Here is a 17,744-nt window from a genome sequence, read left to right as displayed (position 1 = left end):
AACAGTTTATGATCCTATGCTACCTATGAATAAGACTGCAAAGCAGCCACTGTCCTATTTCTGCTTGAACCGACATATTTAGCTAACCACGATAAAAAAAAAAAACTCCTTCTATATCTTCAATTTAGCTGGTCTTCCTTCAATTGTCATTAATGTGCCCGGAGGGAGGAGTGCCCCTGCAAATATTCTAGTGATATGGGAGTCTATGTAATTTGCTCTTGATTCTTTGCTTATGTCCTCTTTTCATGATTATTCTCAGTTAAAAACGCATCAATGTTGTGTCAAGAAATTTGTTGTTGGTACTGTCTGACTTAGGAAACCTGGCAGGACTCAGCTTCAAGGGTGTAGATCCAGACAAGGTTCACTTGTGCTGCTCTTCCTAAGCCTTCTACTCTATCACGGGACAAGTGCATGCCAATCTCTTTATTTAAGACATATAATTTTCTGCTTCAAAGAGCATGGCCTTGCTTATGAGCTTATATTTAGATCCTACTAACTAAGGCTTGCATGAACCCACAGTGCATATTTTGCTTTCCAAAGCTTTATATACTACTGAGGTGCTGAATATGCCAGAACCTAGATCTACTTCAGAATTGCTTCTTAGTCTAGGCTTCACTCAAAGCAAACAGGCTTCTGTATCACCTGCTCTGTAAAGTCAAGGGAAATACTTTTGGGAGTGAAATATATTGTGTGCAGAACTTCAAGATACTTACTAGGTGTCATATATATGTCTTTGTGGTAGTGAATGCAAGATGAAGTAATCAGGCTTTTGTTTGGAAAGGAATAGTCCAGCACACTTTTAATGATTTGGATCCTTGAATATTTTACTGAATTGTAGGTCCTTGATTCATAAGGTTTATTTCCATGCTCTGGAATTCACATATTTTGAGAAAATCTTCATCACACTACCCATGTTGAGCATGGTTTCATGTTTGAATCATCAGATCCTGATGGGACCACCTACTTGTAATTTTGTGGTACTCTATAAAATTGATCTGGGTTTTGCATGGTTCAGTATGGAAACTTGAATGTTGGTATGATAGGAACCCTCACTTCTTCACTTTATAGGTCTATAGCTGTTGCACTAATTTCTATCATCCTTCTTCAAGGATTATTGTTTTGATTTACAATATTGGTTAGAAATTTTTTTAGAATCTCTTGCTTGCCCTTTTCTACTATGATAGATAGCAATTAAACCACCTGCCACTTTCCCAATATGTAAATTACTCCAAATACAAAGTGTGTTAGTTGTATTTAAATATTCAGATACTGTTCAAATGACTGTCACATAAGTCCTCTAATACAGGGAACTTACGATGTTATGAATTTTCACAAAGATTCCATTTTTCACCTGGACCAGAAGATCCCCAATTTAATTGGAGTAGGGACATGATAGCACTTCATGTTTCTGAGAATCATTTGTTAACTCAGATGCTGTGTTCAATCATTTTTTTAGTTGTTTATATTTTTTTGTGTGCATTTCTCTATCATACAAGCCAATGACCACTTGGAAAGGAACTTATGCAACTGGTATAGCCTATTCTTTCTATGATGTTGCTGGGTTCTTCCTATAGACCTAGAAAGCTCTCCAGTCAATGAAGTCCACAGAGGAAATCGATGGAAACTGGGAAACAAATTTTGACTTTTATGCTGCTCTTTCCTTCCTGCTCACTCATTTTTTTCTTTATTTAATCATGTATTACATTATTATCACATCCTTCAGTACCCTTGTTGGCCCCATGACTTTACTGCCGAAGATCCTATGATCTATTACCAAACTTCCATTACACACTGAAGATTAAACCATCTTAACTTTCATGTTGATCTCTCCATTCATCACAAAAATTGCTTCTCCTTGAAGGATCTGGTCATTCTTAAATGACCCATATTTTTTATTGCTATTAGTAAACCAAGAGCTGTGACCATTCTAATCTCAACTTTAGCCTACCTTGAGTTGCTACTAAACTTCTTAATAATTATGGTGAACCTCATACAAGTGTGTTCTTGATAGTCTTGATAAATTGTATGCTTCTCCAGCCTTCACATGAAATTGAATTATCTGATAGGTCTTGTGGCATCACATAATGTATCCACTCTAGCATGCTTATCTTCCTCATTTGTTTTTCTCCTCCTCTTCCATCTGCTATGACAGTTAAAGCTTTTCAGATTCACTCAGACTGAGCTTTTATTTTCTCCATGCTTCTCAGAGCCAACCTGGCAGTGAGTCTATACCCACCCCTGGAATCCTTACATAGAATATTAAATTCTAAATACTGAGAGTATCCCCTTGACAATATGTGAGGCAAATCATAAAGAATGAGAGACTACTGCCCATAAGTTTGCTCTCACTTCAGACACCAACCATAAGTTGGGAGTTGGGGTTCCCTAGAGCCACTCTCACTTCAAATTAGTTGGCTACAAATTTACTGATCTCCATAGACTGTTTTGCATTTAATAATTCACTCTAATGATTCACAGAACTCCATGAGAGCTGTTGCAGTCACAGTCATATTTACTACAGGAAAAAGATACACATTAGAACTAGCCAAGTGAAGACATCAGTAAGGCAGAATCTGAGAGGATTTCCAGGTTACAACTTTGGTCATGCTCAGAGATATGTAACACCCTCAGAGAGTATCACCAGCTAAAGAATCTTACCCAAATTTTTGGTATCTGGGATTCTTATTGAGATTCAATAAAATACTGACTGAGCTTTGATCTCAAACTTTACCCCTACCACAGAGGTGAGAATAATGTGTTTAAACTCCACTTCTTCTGGAGATCAAACTAATTGTCATGGTTCAAAGTCTCATTATCTATCACATTGTTACAACACCCAGTGGACAAAGTCCACAGTAAAACCAAGACATTCCTCTCAAGCAGGAAATTTCAGTAGTGCAAAGGGCAGTGTGTTCTTTGTGTAAAGTCAATTCTTCATTACATGCATTCAAGTCAATAAATACTCCTTTTTCAGTTTATTTATCTTCTGACCTCATGGACCTTCATATTCTGGTTCTATGGGTGATCTCATAGCTTCTGCATGCTGACTCCTGCCAGTATGATTTCAAATTCCTTTTGAGTAGAGTCTTTTCCCTTTCTTTTCAGGCCCAGTGTGTCTCACACTGAGTTATACTGATACTTAAATCTAGTTGGTCACCATGACTACACAAAACATAGGTATAGATGTTAAGGGAGAACTTACATTTTTCTGTAAGATTTCCTTTCATGGTGCTTTTAATTCTTACTAAGCAGGAATGGGCTGCTTTTATAGTCTCTAAACATTAAAAAAATGTTTAAGAACAAAATGACTCTAAACAATATGTCATAGGATTGTCTTAACTTTTAAAGAACAAAGCTTCCTCAGTTGAGTATTCAATCACCTTAAAATCCTCTTCACACTTTGGAAAGGAAGGCTTCTTTTTGAGCCACCAAGCAAGCCCTTTGGTCTTCACATTAAGTTTCTTAGGCCTTTGGGTTTTCATTATCCCTCAGAAGTGTGGCAATGGAATTGAATAATAGCGAGCCTATTTCATTCCCTTGCATACACAGTTGACTGTGGTTTTCGAACATCTGCCTCATCACCCTGGTTAGGGAGTTTCCTTCTGCCAGATGGTTTTGTCAAGTCAATACTATTAAAACTGTTCAGCAATTAGGCCTCTGCCATGCCCTGGGGGACAATTTGTGCCCTTGCCTGGGATCTTGGTGATTGTTGTTCAGTGAGGCAAGCAGTTCAAAACCTCTACCATGAATTTGTAGCCAACTAATTTGTTGGCCAACTAATCTGAATTAGAGGTTTTTCATATTTGCTCTCACTACCAATATGTTAGTAAGATCATCTTAGGGAGATGAGTTAGAAAAGAAAAATATGTTTTCATATTAACACCTGAGAAAAGAATATAAAGAATGTAGACTTAAGTATGGAAAACATGATGTAAGTATGATAAAGATTTTATAACCCAACACGGACTTCCATGGGGAGAAAATAGCATATTGGCAGAATCCTACAGAGTAACAAGTGGTTATGACCCTGTGTTACTTTCTTATTGATTGTGTAAGGTCATCATTCAAAAGATGAAGTAGATATGAAGGAGTTGACAGCCCCCAGCTTTTAATATCCCTTTCATTTAGGCTTTTCCTAAAGATTTCTTTCTGAGCCATGAATCTCCATGTCTGTTAAGGTTCAGCCACACCTCATAGAAAGCAGCATATAATGCATTATATTGGGATACTTTTTCATTGTTGTGTGTGTGTACTTAAAATTATAAGTAGTAAAACTAAACAGCATGGCCTATACCATTTATGAATTGGAACATCAAAGACAAAACCAGGCAGCCTTTAAGCTTTCAAGAGGAATCAATGCTTCCCTTCAAGTAGTGAGTTAGAACTCTGGGAGGGAATTTCATTCCTGCTCTTGCAGGATTGGATAAGTTACCATGAGAGAAGGTTGTTATAAAATGAGTTTGGCTATCTTGCCTGATTCTTTTGCTTCATGTCCTTTCCAGAGACTGGAGAAGTAGCTGAGAATCCTCAGTTCTTTTGTTCTTTGCAAGAGAAATATTTATGTACAATGCAGAAATCCAGCAAAGAAAATTTTATTTAAGCACCGAGACAATACATTTTCATATAAACCAAGTGAAAGAGCAGACCTGCTTCAGAAGAGACTGGCAACAGTCACTCTTGTCTGCTGAGGTTTTAATAGGAATTTAATGATTTGCTTTTTTTCCCCTCAGTCCTTTCATTCATGTGCCTGATTTGAAGTTTGATCACATTAGAGTCTTAGAAACTGCTACACATGCAAATGCCAAAGCAAAACCCACAGAAGTACCTGGGGTGTCAAAAAAGCACAATTAGGGTGAAATTTAAATAATATAGTAAGGACGCTAAGGTTATAGTATGTGAGAATGTGGCACTGAGATGGGAGCCAGATCTTATTTATGCCTTTTTGGTTTTGTCAGACTCCACGGGTTAATTTCATGCCCTGACAACTGTCAAGACATTCTGTTTTATTCATTCAATTGATTTAATAGTTATCTTCAGCAAGAATCAGGTCCCTGAGTCTCTGTGCACCAACATTGTCCTAGGCTTGATTTCTCTGTAAACTCCAATTTCTCTATAAACTCCAATTTCCTTTTTTCCACCTCTACTCATGACTATCTGCTAGCTAACAATATAACTTCTATCCCCCACAAGGGTTCTTACCATGCATTGCCATGCCCCAGGTCATGATGCAGTTTGAAGCCATTTTCAGAAGCCAATGGCTGGCACCATACCCTTGAACTTCCAGGACTAAGTTAAATAAAACTTTGCTCTTTGTAAGTACACAGTGTCAGGTATTTTGTTATAACAACACAAAACACTCTAAGATTATTTGTTTACTATGTTTGACTTTAAAATGACACCACTGAAATACATGTTTTAATCGATTTATTTTACACAGTGCTTGCAAATATCTAAATGGTTTCTCTCTGTACATAGATTATTTTATATAATTATATTGTATTATATTATATTATACTATATAATGAAAACCTCAAATATTCCCTGATGAGAAAACACACTCTCTGAATCCAGTCTCAGGATATGTTTGAGCCTTTTGATTTGAGTTGTACCATATTTGATGACTTAATTAACAACTACTAACTACCCTGTGACTCAGTTTTCTCATTAAAAAATTGGAGTAATAAACAATGATAACTAACTCAAAGTTAGTTTATATAGATTTAAAATGACACAGGCTGGTTTGTACTGATCATAGAATATTATCTTTACTGTGGCAACTTTTTCAGGAGGAAACAATGATAAGTAGAAGAATTTTGGAGTCTGTGAGACACATTTTAATTTGTTCCTTGTATTTGTAACTTGTAAGAAATAAGCAACATTTTATGGACTCTTGTTCAAAATCTGCAAGCTGGTAATGACGATTTAAATTTGTAGGTTTTCCAGATGCTGAATAAGTGAATATATGTGTATATATGTGTATATATATATATATATACACACACACACACACACACACACACACACAAATACAATGGTATAGTAAGCCTGGATGATTACTGATTTTTATTTGAGAAATTCATCATGTAAAATAGTTCTTCTAGCAAAGAAACCTCATGGAACTATTTCTTCTCAGAGAATTTAACTTTACATCTTCATCTTCAGCATCGTCTTTTCATTATTATCATATTGTCACAAGACAAGGGCCCATAGCAGTACTGGGATAGCCATGGTGGTCCTATGAAGCTGGTTCTTGAGATTCCTCCAGCAATAATTGAAACAAAACACAGAGCAGCAAAACAAAGTTTCTTAGAGGAAAGTGAGAAATGAGGGTAATATACTGCAGGGAACATCTCAGAGAGAGGACTATTTGGTGCTCACAGAGATGGAGTTTTTAAGGAATTTGTATCTTCCTATTCTTGCCTCAATTTTTCAGTCCTCCCTTTGGGTAACCCCCATGCAAGCTTTCTTTGTGAGGATCTGACATTCTGTTGCAGGGATGATGGGGTAGTTATGATATAGGTTTGGTAGTCAGGAATGGTCCCAATATTATGGAAATGGTAGTTTTCCTGGAGGAGTCATAATTAACTATAGTTGGGGAGGTCTTGACCAGACTCTGCTTTTCTGAAGCTTGTCTGCTTTGATTAGGATTTCCCACTATTTTAAGTAAAAGTTGCTTCAAGTGTTTGGAATTAGCTACAGCTTTGGTGAAAAAAAAAAAAGGCATTCCAGCTCTCATTCCCCTTATGCTACACTTTTTGAATAAGGTTCCCTGTGGTTTCCATTTTATGACTGCTGAATTTTTCTTCATGCCAAATTCTAATGTCTCCTTCACTGTCCTGTGCCCCTATACACTTACCTGTTTATGTTTCAATATGATCAACATTGGTATCTTCAAGCTCAATTTTATATTTTTAGCTATACTAAACCAAGAAATTATGCAAGCTTCCCGAAACACATAAAACAATTTTTTTCCAGTGCAAAAAATACCACTTTGGATTCAAGTTGATCCTATTAGTCATTTCTTTTTTATTTCAAAATAAACACATATATTTGAAGCAATATAGTCCAGTCTTAGATTTGAGTTCCCTTTGTATATACTTAATTTTCTGACTTTAATTTTTTCTTTGGATTCAAGGGATATAAGAGACAAAAATCAACTAAGTAGAAGCTATGCAGACATTTATTTAAATGATTTAAAAATCATTCTAGAATTGCTTTTTATCATTTCAGTACTTTAAATTTTCTAAAATTTATGTTTATTACATGAACAACGCTTCTATATCAAGATCAAGTGAGTGACTATTGTATGAGTTGGCTTACTGCCTAGTCTATTAGTCACTTCTGGATTTTTCTTGGATATCTCATGAGATAAACAAAAGAAGCTTTGGTCCTTACCTCCCCCCCCAAAAAAAAAAAAAATCTTCTTCAGGCATCAAACAAATAACTTTCCCAGAATTCATAAGAGAAAAGACAAAAGTAAAAAACTATGTCGAGATCTGAAGAGGTTAGGTATGTTTAATATAACAGAGCAGTTAACACTGCTCACCTTGTGTTGAAGTTGCCAAACAGAGAAGGCTGTGAGAAGGTTAAAAATGCTGGTGAGGTTTAGGAGTGTAAATATGAGTTTGTATGAAAATGTGTATCTCTTAAAACCTGTGGTAATGGTCTCTTAACCCATTTGAAAGTTTTTTTTTTTTTTTTTTTTTTTTTCCCTTTAGAAAAACCACCAGATTGTCACAGGGAGAACCTCTGAGATACCAGAGAACATTCGTTTGTCCTGTAGTTAGAAAGGAAAAAAGCTGTCACTGTGAGAATCCTTCCAGAGACCTCTGCTACAGGAAACCAAAGGCTTAATCAGCAGGGGAAGAGCCACAAGGACATAGATGGAGAGTACTAGTGGATAATTGCTGCAGCTGGGGAAGAAAAAAATGGAGCAGATCAGATCTTGTGATAAATAGCTTAATTTTATTTCATATCTTCAATACAAATTTATTTTGACTTTCATATTCACTTATGAATGAATTTATTTATATGCATGTGTAGGAAAATGTGCACCTGATAAAAATTTCACTACATATGAATGTGTCATGCTCTTTTCATTTTGGTTTATTTTTAATTTAACAGTATTTTGTGTACACTGTCCCATAACATTAAATATTATTAAAACTTGTATTTTGGTAGAAGCATAAAGTTGGATATATTGTACGATCTTTCAGTTCTTTTCAATTTTAGCCATTTTAAAAATACATTTTTAGGTTTTACCTCCTATATCATAACTTTACTGAAAATAACAAGTTGAAGTTAAGGCATGTGTAAAAAAAAATATTTAATCAATCCTTATCTTTAGAGTAAATTTAGAACTAGAAAAAATAGATTTATATGTTTTCCATACTTTTGCACTCTATTTCTCCAATGCTTTACAGAAAGTTTATATCAACTGATACACTATGAAAAACCTGTGTTTTCATGGTCTTGTGACTGCAAAGTGGAAATGAGCTCTCTCTCTAGGGGAAACCAGACATCATCATATGAGAGCAAACTTACACACTAAAAATATTTTTCTATTTCAGAGAAATTTCTAATTTAACTTAAAATTGTATCTAGAATCAGGCACACCAATGTGACCTATAGGAATTTGCTATCTGCTCTTCCAATCAGCTTGAGAAAACACAGGTTCCTATACTGCCCCAATGTATTACTTTAAATAAAGTAAATTATTTTACTTTTATTCCATGAACATAACCTGCTGTTTGAATTGAGTCTGCTGTTAAAGCTCTGGGAAAATTTCTTCAGAATTAAACTGTAACCTTTTAAATTTTAAAACACCTTCTAGGTGTCAGGGCCTTGAATGTGTGTTCTTTCCTGATCACAAATGATCTCTTCAGACTGAACTTTCCTATGGCATGCAGACATGCATAAGAAAGAATGTCTATGAAGAATTAAAGATGTAAAGTTTCTTCTGACTTATTTATCCTGTATTTGGCAGAAGATTTGTAGGTTTTCTTTTACAAGTATATTTTACCTAATGCATATATATATATATATATATATATATATATATATATACTTTTTTTTTTCAGAAACATTGAACTGTTGGAAGGATTATGGTAACCAGATGGTGAAAAGCTTTAGAAAGGGTCAGAACATGTAGTCTGACCGTGCCATAGTAAATGAGAAAATGTCTGTGGATAACATGTTATGTGTTCTATGTATTCTTACTTTGGAAAATCATCATTCCCTTTTGAAATTTCTTCTTCATTTTTTTTGCTTTGCTTTAATTTAAATATGTAAAAGCTTCTACTTCTTTTAAATATTTTTGATATGGAATGTTCTTTGAACTGACATATATTTTCACCTAGCAATACATTTGCTATACTTTCTCTAAAGCTGAGAGGTAATACACAAGAATTGTAAATGCTGTATCTCTCATAATTTCTGAAAAACCAAAATTAAAGGTTAACATTTGCTTACTCCATTTTTAAATCAATTACCTGAATTACACAGATGGATGAAAACACCATGAAAAATGGAAATTTTGAAAAATGCTTCTATTATGTATGGGAAAAATCTATGTAGGCAATTATACTCAAACCCTCTTCACAGGGGAGTGAACTTAAAAGGAAATAATCTCCCTAACCTCAGGCAATCAAGAAGAATTCTTAGGCATTTTGATTTATTTTAATAAGAAGCTCAACATTCTATCAGAGAAGAATACAAATATTCGGTCAGTTATTCAGTCAAATTTGGAAAATTTATTGAATATATACATAATTATAATTCTATTTATATATATGCACATGTATGCATGTGAGGATAGATTTGTTTGTTCATGTGTGATATACATAATAGGTAAGGGTAATATAAATTAGTGTTGGCATGTTGTAAAGAGATGGAAAATAATATATTTACATAAAATGAGTACATGTGTTTGTCCAATAAAATACATTGCATATTCTTCCCCTTGCAATTTCCCAGCTCTCTAGTTATTTGAAAGATTCATAAAATAGTTTTGACTAGTATGTCTGAAAGAGAGCTTGTTTTTCTTTCAATTCTTTCCAAAGCAGTGAATTCTTCATGAGTGTTTAAAATATAATATAATAATCAGAAATTACCATAATATATTGCAAGTGAGATATACTTGAGGGGTTTTGTAAACTTTAGGAAGTATAAACCAAATTAATATAAAATGTTCAAGCAAATAGTACTCTGATCTCAATTATGAGGAAAGTCACAATAAAAATGCAAAACTCACAAATATATGAGAATTTATCCTGGTAAATGAAATATTTAAAATATTTTGGACAGTTTTGCCAATACTACATGTTTTGAGGATAGAATATGATCCACTATGCTCCAATGGTTTGATAAATACATTTTCCCCATTTTTCACTATACAAAATGTGTCGCGGCTTTCAAACTTTGTGAAGTACAAAAATGGGAAAACTTTTACCTAATTTTCACCTTAGGATTTTCAGATTATCTGTTTCTTCTTCATTTCAAAATATGCCAGTACTGAGAAACTAATTGAGTGGAGGTATTTCTCATCAACCCAGTCAGTGTAAAATGATCTCATTGTTCAACATTGGCAAAGTGTCTATTAAAGTTAATGGAAGAAAGAATTACACCACTGAAGTAGATGCAATGGTGATGGCTCGAATAGAAGCATAAAGGGAGAACGGGCAAGAAAGGTGACACTTCCCTGGGATTGCTTTTCATGTGGCTTTTTATTGGGGTTAGGAAGGAAGGGTTCTTATCTACCTTGAAGTACTTTTTAGGTAGCTTGTGTTTATTTATAAGCCATTTTAGTTTCTGAGTCATCTTGTCTATTCAGTATAACTATTGAATAAACTGCTTAGGTACATTTTTACCCTTCCTTTTATATTATGAGGTTCAATTTGCTGTTATTTCTGACTTTCACCCCTTCTATAAGGTGGTTAAGTGATGACAATGATGTGAAAATAGGTTTCTCTTTGCCACTTTGTTCTGAGTGGAAGTAACTTAGATATAAGTACATACAATAATTTCCCCCATCCTCCACTCTACATTTAATAGGCTAATAACAACAACAACAACAACAACAACAACAACAAAAGTTATTTTGTCTTTATTTAATCTCCTTTAGACATTTAATCTCCTTACTGTTGGGAATTAGATAATGACCTACCTACCTTGCATTGCTGTGTTTCTGGGCCTCACTCACATGAAAACACTGCATATGCAATTATGCATTAATAGACACATTATGAAAACACAAAATGATAGATAAATATTATAAGAAATTGACTTCTGATTGTGAACTGAAAAGTCCTCAAATTTGCAGTTAGACACTTGGAAACCCAGGATAGCTTATAGCCCACTTCCAGTCTGGATTTGAGGACTGAGAAACTCAAGGGATGAAAGTGTAAATTCTTCTCTGATTCCTAGTACAAAGACAGGACAAGAAGAATGTCCCAATTTGAGAAGCCAGACAGAGAAATGGAATTATTCCCTCACCTTTTTGTTTTATTTAGGATTTCAAAAGATTGGATGTGGCTCACCAACAATCTACTTTGCTTACTTTATCCATTCAAATAATAAACCTATCCATAAGCACCCTTATAGACACAATCAGAATAATGTTCAACCAAATATACAGGCACCCCAGGGCTTAGTTGAGTTTAAATATAAAATTAATAGTTACAATTGGAACAAGTCAGTGATGTCTATAATCATAATAGAAAGTAAATATGTCTAGTATTATACATACAAGAATTAGAAAGTAAATATGTCTAGTATTATACATACAAGAATTAGAAAAGAAAGAAAATGAAGACACACACACATATATGTATTTCTCTCTGTATATATAGATATATTGTTATATAGAGAGATTTAGATATATATAGATATAGATATATAGATATAGATATATAGAGAGAAGGTGAGAGAAAAGAGGGAGAGAGAGAGAGGATACAAACATTTCTTTAAAAAAAAAGTCAGGAAGAAAATGACTCATTACAGTTACAGTCCTTGCTTCTGTAACTGGCCAGGTGGTAACAACTGATATATATATATATATATATATATATATATATATATATATATATAATCTTCTTCTAATACTACTGTGTTTTATCATGTTATTTTTTCTTTAGCACCTTAGTTGGTAAGTTCTTTACCTGGTGAAATGACCCAAAGATTTATATTGGAATGTTCTTAACCACCAGTAGTCCTTCATGAACTAGTTGTTGTAATATTCCACTGACCTTAATTGCAGGACACAGTTATTAAGAGGTTCTCTAGAAGATCTGTGTTTAACACACGCTCTTTCTTATTCCCATGATGGAGTAGTAGTCCAATTTCCCCTTGGTATTCCGGATCAGTCAGCCCAGCCAGCACCACAACTCCTTTATATTCCCATTGACTCAGAGGCATGAGCACCACAAAGTGGCTGTTTTAACTTTCAGTTCACTGGAACCATCATTGTGTGCTCAGGTGGAGGTATTACTCTCTATGGAGAGAGAGACCTATAGGAATCTAGGCCAGCAAAATATAAGTTCATGGAGATAAGGAGCAAACAGTTTGCAAGTAGGCCCATTTTGCCACTCCCACATTTGATTCAAGGATCCTGGCCATGAAAGAAATAGAACCATACAATGCAGACTTATCCAGAACATATACAACCTTCGGGAGAACCCATTTTCCTGAATCAAACCAGTATTGGTAAGTTCCGTTTGACTTTTTCTACCATAATGGTTCTCATTTAATAGGTCAAAGAACCAGCATGAAGACTGCATTTGCTGAATATATCTATCACAACTATACATTTTGAAACTGGAGAACAACCAAAGAATGATCTGAGCTAACATTTAATTGGTAACCATACTGCTATAAGGTCCTATTTTTACAGCAATTATGTCCATAGTGATTATACCAAGTGGAGCACAGTGATTTCCTTGTTCTCCTAGAATAAGTACAGTTCAGAGCCAGAGCCCAATAGCCCTTGCAAGTCTGATTATTCTCTTTTCCTCAATTCACAGTTACCACTGGATGTAGATTTTTTTTTGGAAAAGCCTGGTAAACTGAATAAAAGTATAAATTTTTAGTAGATTATCAGGCTTTTTTCTGAAGATAATCTGGCCTGTCTATCATTCAATAGGTTCTGTGTCTATAAATTGGTATATGCCAATTGATGTTGATTATTTATTTATTTATTTATTTTTAATTTCAGCTCAGACTTTTGTTCACTTGACCTAGAACTTTTCTGCTGTTACAGATCAAGTAAGAATTTAGTAGACTACCTGTCTATGATCAGCATGATCCACTAGCCAACGTCACTGGTCAGACTATTCTGATTGCTGCTTTGATGGTGCTGTCTAGTGTGGTAATTGTGCCTACCTTGTCTTTGATGTCTGTGTGTCACCCAGGATCTAGTTACCCTCACTGCACTGAGGTTTCTTGATTTAGTCTCCATAGATCCCACTGTAAGTTTTGGCCTATAGAAAAAGAGCAATCCACAGAGCAATTCATGAATGCCCAAGTTCCCCTCACAAATCCATTTCTTAGTGTTGTGCTGAAAGCTATGTCTTCTGACCCTTCCCACTGTGGGAGGAGTACCTCTTGAATGATAATCCACTTTATTATTCCATTCTATCTAAGCCTTCCTCTATAACAAACCAAGGTTGATCTGGTGTTTCTAATTCATTCACTGTAGGCCACGTTTTAGTTTATGGTTTAAGCTACCAAACAAACAATTATGGTCTTTATAACTTTCAGATGCAATTTTAAATGCAAAATCTGTGATTACTAGGGCCACATCAATACTTTTGGCTTGATTCAACTATATATTCCTTCCACCATTATCCCCCACCCCAACATTTATTCTCATACATGTTTCCTAGGTTGCTATTTATATAAAGTTTGTCTTTTTTGTGTGTGTGGAGTGTGGCTGTCCTGATGGAATCACTTTGTAACCCAATTTAGGGAGCAATAGGACTTTAGACCACTTAACAGATGGAGAAATACAGAGGAGAGATGGGGTGAGTCCTGAGAAGAATGAGCATTGTCTTTCATGGCAATTGCATCCTGGGAGGTAACTATAGTCATCCTCATTATGTGTAGACAGTTAGTTCCAGGGACTCATGTAGATACCACAATTTGTGGACACATAATATTTTAATATTGTTTATTGTGTTTGCTAGTCATTTTCTTTTTTTGGTGCTATGACCAAACTATAGGACAAGAACTGCTTAGGGAAGGAAAACTTTATTTTGCCTCATAGTTTCAGAGGATCAGTTTATGGTTTGGGGCCAAAGATGAGGCAGTACGTCTTGGCACACTAGAGGAGTGCTGCTCCCTTTATGGTGGTCAGAAAGCAGAGAGAGGAGAAGAGGTTTCAGGAAAGATGAGCCCCCCCCCCCCCAAGGTAAACTGCCAGGAACCCACTTGCTCCAATGATGCCCCACCTACATACAATTAACACAGTCTCTTCAAGCTAGGATGGAGCTGATTATGTTACAGCTCTGACAATCCAATTATTACTCCTCTGAAAATTCCCGCATGAAAACAGGAGCTTTTAAGGGACAACTCACGTTCAAACACAACACCTATGCCCTCACATACTTTAAATCATCTCTAGATTATTTGTAATACATAATATAATATAATTGTTATGTAAAAATAGTTCTAATACTATATTGCTTAGGGAATAATCACAGGAAGCAAATCTTTATATGTTCAGGAGAGAGGCAATTTTTTTGCCACATATTTTTGATACATGGTTGGTTTGAACTTGTAAATGCAGAACCAGCAGACACAAGGGGCAGACTGTGAAGTTTCCTCAGTCAATACAGGGTTATTCCCTTTAGACAGGAGTGGGCAGACTGATGCTGAAGTCAGGGAAGCTACTTCCAGAGGGGTGAGGAGGTAACCTCCACTGGCAAAGAAGAGTCATTAAAATTTAAGTCATCCCCATTTCAGATTTTTACGATTGAATTCCTTCCAAATTAATGCCTTCACTTGGACAGTAGATATCCTGCAAGGTTGGGGGTTTGTCTTTGTTTAACTCAGTCAGTCACAGGATGGGATTGTGTTTGATTTTCAAAAGCCACAACCCTTTTGCTGGACAAAGTTGCTTTCAGGTCATTTGTGTGGAATTTGAGTGGTGCATGGGGAATTGAAATCCCCTGCTCCTTTTTTTTCTTTCCTCTTTGTCCTGCAAAATGAAGAGCAACTAGTCAATCTTGTAAAATTCAAAAATTCACCCAAACTTTTCCAAGTTGCCATAGAAATCATGTGGGTCCTTGCTTATTGCTAGTGGTTAATTAAGAGCTTCCACTGTAGATATTTTATGTACCTCTGTTGCCAGGTGACATTGTGTACTTGCTTCTTTTTCTCCTGGAGCTACAGTTAGTGGGCATCATTAAATCTAATTGCATTGGAGTGAAGAATCCAGAAACTCCAGGACCAATTCAGAAAACTCCTCCTTATCATTCAATTCTTTTAGAACCACTCTTAGTATCAAAACCTATATTAGTCTTATTTCTCCTGAGAAAGAGAAACCGCACTCAGAAGATTCACCATTTGTGAAGTTTGAATATATGCTTTTGTATATTAAAATGAACATCTCTTCTTCAAATGTTGACCATTGAGTCCCCGAAGCTGAATCCACAGTTTATATCTGTTCCACAGATATTATTTATCCTTACTGGACAGAGATAGCAAAAGTCTAAACTTTTCTTCATGGCCTAAAGGTGTTAATAAATAGTCAAAGCTCATTGACTTCTGAGATATGAAATGCATTTGTTTCATTTTCCTCTACCCTTGTTTTGCAAATGAAGTACATGTTTGTTGGAATACCTGAATAAATTGCAGAGCTTTAGACTCATTTTTTTAATATAATGTGTTCAAATATGACTGTTGGTACCTCTATATCTAAAACAATTTATAGATTATATAAACATAGCACTATTTGAATAACTGTATAGAGCGAACTGTATGCATGCATGTGGAGTAGATGTCATTATCCATAACACAGGCTAAAAGTGTATTTCCAATTCGTGATGCTTGGAGTACTACTAGCAAATAGCCCTCTGCTGTCAGTACACTTCTAAATTATCATGGTTACAGAAAGGCCTCTCTAGGAAGCTTACACCCAGTGATTGTATATGAAGGACAGTGAAAGACTGCCCTTTAGTAGGCCACATGTTGGACATAGAGGAATGACCATTGAAGTTTCAGAGTTGACTATGTTCAGTGAGATTTTCACCAAGAATCCTTCCCACCCAAATTGCTTCCTCTAAACAGTCCTGCTTCCTATCTGTCCCTTCCATGGGATTTGATCCTCAAAGCATAGAATAATAATACTCTGCAGGCTGATCTAACATAGGCAACTTCCGGGGAACTAACCTCCAGTAATGATATATAAATAACAGATATATTATAGAACAAAGGATTGAGATAAATAGATTGACTGCTAATCCTTGGGTAACAAACATACAATAACCAGATTGAATTTAATCAACACTTTTTACAAAGACAAATTTTCCTCAAATTGGAATATATATACATAACTACGTTATATAATGTAGATGTGAGTTTTCATCCTCATTCTACCACGTAGTAACTGCAAACTAAGAAGTTATTCACATTTGGCAAACCGACAAATCTTTTTTTTTTTTTTAAATAACAAGTGTTAATATATTTGTTATTAAAAGTCAGTGACACAAGTTATGTTAACCACTGAACATACTTCTTTGTACATTCTTCATCTACTACAGGTTTATTACACTAGAATGAATTTCATGTAGAATCAGTATATGATGGCCATCATGGAGATAAATGAAGTCATAACATGTTTTCTAGTACTTTTTTTTCAAAAAAAAATATAATTAGAAATACATTTAGAACTATATTTCAAATAATTTCCTGACCTGGATTACAGATTTAATTATGTTCCTTATGCATTTGATTTTATACTGTTTTGATGCTGGGAATTGAAACCAGCATTAATTTGCTAAGCATGCACCTGGCCCTTAATTATGTTCTCAACGATGAGTAGGCATGTAATAAGTATCCTAAAGTCATATAAAAATACTTATTGCTTAAGGTTAGATCATATATGGAGATATTAGATTTCAGGAAAAGATTTGCTGGGAATACTTTCTCTTTAAGTTAGTTTAAACACAGTGAAGCAGAGGAAATTAAAAGCAATGTGAAAGGATGATTAAGCATAATTTCAGCAGATAATTCATGTTGCTCTAAAATAAAAGAGAGGCTTTAGGGGTTGGGGGTTCAATTGTGTTTTAAAATTTCAGTTCATTAGTGTCACACATATGCTTCTTTTTGATCAAAAATAAAGATCCTTTGATTTTTGGTTGACTGAAAATTTTCATATCACAAGAAAAGGGCATTGTGCCTTTTCATGCTCTCAAATGCATCTGGGTAACCTAAGGCTAGCTATTATAAATCATGAAGAAAGTCAGGTTTATTGAATATCAGATTTCCATTAAATCACATTCATACACAAAGAGACAGTTCAAATTGTAATTGAAGTTGTCAGCTTTCATTCATCTTATAGAGGATTATTCCAGCTGCACATTACTCATTCTTTTGTACTTTGAGTCAATTTGTCTGAGGCTGTTTGCCATAAGAAGATGAAAAAGGACAGGCTGAGGTTTTCCTGTTAATTCTAAGAAAACAGTAGTGAGTTTGATCATGAAAAAATACTTTTTTTATTCAAAAATATGTAAGGCATCATCTCATTT

Source organism: Urocitellus parryii, chromosome 1 (genome assembly GCF_045843805.1).
Source record: "Urocitellus parryii isolate mUroPar1 chromosome 1, mUroPar1.hap1, whole genome shotgun sequence".
NCBI classification, from domain to species: Eukaryota; Metazoa; Chordata; class Mammalia; order Rodentia; family Sciuridae; genus Urocitellus; species Urocitellus parryii.
Note: the sequence above shows the minus strand (reverse complement) of the source record.